This window comes from Capsicum annuum, chromosome 2, assembly GCF_002878395.1.
Source record: "Capsicum annuum cultivar UCD-10X-F1 chromosome 2, UCD10Xv1.1, whole genome shotgun sequence".
Taxonomy (NCBI): Eukaryota; Viridiplantae; Streptophyta; class Magnoliopsida; order Solanales; family Solanaceae; genus Capsicum; species Capsicum annuum.
The window spans coordinates 116,984,389-116,988,689 of record NC_061112.1 but is presented as its reverse complement, the minus strand read 5'-3'; positions in this window follow the sequence as shown (position 1 = coordinate 116,988,689).

Here is a 4,301-nt window from a genome sequence, read left to right as displayed (position 1 = left end):
TAACCGAATGGGAAAATCAAACTAAGCACAATTGCTCCCTGTACTGCTCTGGTATGGTTTTATCCTTGAGATCTGTCAACAAATCTGATGCTTTGTAGCCACGTCGAGCAATGTCAAACAACCCATCTATTTTTTCCTTGCATTTTTTTGCCTTGGATCTTTTACGGGGTGGTGGTTCTTTTGGACGATGTAATCTCAAGCCCGCGACTATGGAAAACTCTTGCAAGCCAAAACAAACAGGCATGCCACAGTAGTTGATCTAGATTTTATCCATCTTCTTTTTGCCCCTCTCCTCCGGATCTTTATCATCCCCACGTACTTGATCTTGCGCTTGAGAAGACCATATACCATCGTCATAGGAAAATGTATAAGGGTAGAGGGGTCCTCAGGTAGCTCAAGAAAATGTCCAAAGCAGCTCTTTTTAAAAATTCCACCTATGTTTTTGTTCTTCACAATCTTCATAAAATGTTCGAAATTTTTCCCCATCTAACAGTTAAGTATAATTTGACCAGTTAGTTGTTTTGCTTATGGGTCATTTATAGGCATCGCAACTTGAAACCTGTCAATACTAAAATTTTTGACAGGATCATGCTGGGATGTCGATATTAATTCACGCCCCATTGGTGATCTATTATCATCATGTTGATGATTATCCTCTTTCTCTTTTGCACTCGCCAATTCCTCCTCTTTCTCACTTTTATTTTCTTCATCACCATCTACAGACGCTTGTCCAACTCCTTCAATATTGTTTTCACATCTCTTCTCAGCTTCACTTTTTTCTGACTGAGATTGTTCAGGAAGCTCCTCTGAATCCCTCTGTGCTGTAGCCTTTTTTTGGGTGGTCAGACGTTGATCAACTTTCACTTTCTTTTCTTTTGGGAGACATGTTTTACTTACAAATTAACAATAGAAAAACAAAAATTATATTACAATTGATGTATGCATAAATTTTAAAAAATACATTACAAACACCATGAATACCGACACACCAATAGTCACCACCACAAACACCACCAACCAATGCCACAAACAAACACCATGAATACCGACAGCACCGACAGCCACCACAAATACCACCAACCAATGCCACAACCAGTGCCACCACAACGACCAAAAGCACCACCACCACCACCACCACCACCACCATAAACACCATCTAACAATACCACAACAGTCAACGGAACACTGTGATGAAAACTAGGGATTTCTCGAGTTCTTCCCGCGATTTTACTATCAAAACTCAAAATTGTAAATCCATTCTCAAAGATAATACAACTAAAAGTTTTATTTTTCATCATTAACTTAAAATCTCTTATTTTTTTAGAAAAAAAATAACAAATATAGAGCTCTTCTCAAACTCTGTTGCCTATGAAGACAAAGAAAATGACTGATAAAAGCAAGAATAAAGTCTAAAATAACACCTATGTGGTTGGAAATGAGAAGAAAAATAATCTGTTGTGGAGGGTTGAGCAAGTTTATTGATTAGTTGTTTTCTGTACTTTATTGTTGAGTGAGAATGATAGAGAAAGAGCGAGAACTTGAGATTTTAAATGATGAAACATTTTGTATGGGTTGATTTGTATTTTGGAAAAGAATGACAAGTTTTAAAAATGTTAATTTGGTATGAATTGATCTTAATTATTTTTAAAATCATAAAAGATATGCGTAATTTTCAACCCTCTCATCATACAATTACCAAAAGGGTAACTCAATTGAAATTATATAAAAACAACTGAAGTTGTAGTTGACCAAGCTTACCCCTGGTCCTAGATTAATCTATTTAGGTACTATTAGACTAAAATTTGAACTCAATTGAAATTGTATAAAAACAAATGTTTAACATATTGCATCAGATTTTACATCTATTGTAAATTATCAATCAGAGTAGGTAACAACAGATTACGAATCTGTTGTAAATTATCAAACAGATTAAGTCATCTGTTGTGACAGATTACCCATCTATTGTAAATTATCAAATGGATTATCATATATCGCAATAGATTACCCATATATTGTAAATTATCAAATAGGCATTGCCATTTGTTGTAGTTGACCCTATAAGAACTCACCCCTAGTCCTAGATTAATCAATAGTTGATCCTATGAGAACTCAACCCTAGTCCCAGATTATTCAATTAAGGTATTAGTACCTTATCCTAGATTAATCAATTAAGGTATTAGTTGAACATATAAGGTAGTAAGAATCGGTTTGGCTCAGAGTTATCGATCGAAGACTCTGGTCGGGAGGAGTGTAGTATCGTCTCATCATGCAATTACCAAAAGACTCAATTGAAGTTATAGTTGAGCCTATAAGAACTCACCCCTAATCCTAAATTATTCAATTAAGGTATTAGTACCCCAGTCCTAGATTAATCAATTAAGGTATTAGTTTAACATATGAGGTAGTAAGAATTGGTTTGGCTTAGAGTGATCGATTGATGACTCTGGTTGGGAGAAACACAATACCGTCTCAGCATGCAATTTCTAAAACACTCAATTGAAGTTATAGTTGACCCTATGCGAGCTCACATTCAATTAAGGTATTAGTCTAACATATGAACTCAATTGAAATTATGTATAAACAAATGTTTAGCCTATTGCAATAGATGTCTTTTCTATTGAATCAAATCAAACAGATTAGGTAATCTATTGTAACATATTACACACCTGTTGTAAACTATTAAATAGATTACGTCATTTGTTATGATAGATGACTGAGCTTTGAAAATTTTCAAATAGAAATTGTCATCTATTACACTTAAATGTTTTAAGATTCTTTTTTTAAAAATCAATTTAGGTATTTTTTGTATGAGATAAAAAAGTTAAAATACTAAAGCAGTAAAAAATATTACTCGGTACTACTTGGATAACTCAAAAATCTCCTGAGTGAGTAGTCTTATCTTGTCTTTTCAATGTCACCATCTCCTCGTGCCCCTCAAAAGTTAATAATGAATATTTAAAACCCCCTATATCTAGAACTCTCTCCTTCAACCATAAAGTATTCTAGACTCAACTCATCTGTCTTCTTTATTCTCAAATCTCAATTATCTTTGTTTCATTTTTTCCTCTCTTTTCTCTCTTCTTTCGGATGAGAATCCTTTAGGATCTCAACCAATCAATATCTTTTCTCAGCTGAAATGGATGTTCTGATCCATTTGCTTTTTTGACATTACAGGTACAGTTCACTGTTGGTCTTTCCATCTCATCTTCTTCTTTGTATGTTCTTTAAATTGGATATTTACATCTGTTGCTATTAATGATTTATCCATTACCAGTTTTTTATTTATTGAGAAAATTGAATGAAAGGTGACTTTTAAGTCTTGAATGAACAAACCATTGTTTTTATTAAAATATGCAAAAAAAGTCATCTGTTGGGAGAACTTAAAAAACCTTGTTGTCAGTATAGTTTTTTTATGTCTTTTGTATGGTACTTTGGTGGTGCTGTTATTGGGGGTGGTGGTTGTGTTGGAACATGTGATGTTTGTGTTGTGGATGGTGTTGGAATATATGGTGTTGTTTCTTTATTTTTGATACTGTTGGTGGTGGTGTTGCAATAGTTTCCTCAACTGTTGCAACTGATGAATCAGTTGTTGTTGGAACAGACGGAGCAACTGTTTGAAGAAATCTAGCCAATAGAAAGGCTGGTTTGATTTATTCCAATAGATGACCCATCTGTTGCAACTTGTTATCCATATGTTGCACCAATGCCTCATCAGTTGAACAGATGGGTAATCTGTTGCATCATATTGGTCATATGTTGATTCACTCAATTTTGTGTTACCCATTTGTAATGTTCTCTTTGTTTTTTTTTTTGTTCTCTTATTTGACATCAAATGTATTTCTCTTGTTTGTAGACAAAAGGAAGTAAAACTGGATCCACTTTTGCTCGGCCAGCATTAAAGTCTAGAGTAATGATGGGTTTGAAGGAATAAGCTGTTTGTAGATAGAACCACTTCATATATGGGAGGTATGTATTACTGATCAACCTATCATGAAAACACACATATAGTACAATGATTTTGTGAATGTTTGTTCTTTACCTATTAGGCATTAATCCTTCAAACAAGCTATGGCATTTTATAGTTAAGATTGTTAGGTTTGAACTAGTAAGGCTGAGGGACCAAGACGGTGGTGTCGATACCCCATTACAATTTAATGACGGTTTATGCTTATGTTTTTGTGTCAAGTTTGGGGAAGGGTTCAAGTTTTTGGCAGTAGTGTGAATATCTAATAGTGATTGGACCGGTTTTAATGGTTTGATGGACTTGTTGAAAGGCCTCCGAAGCCTCGCACTGCAACAAA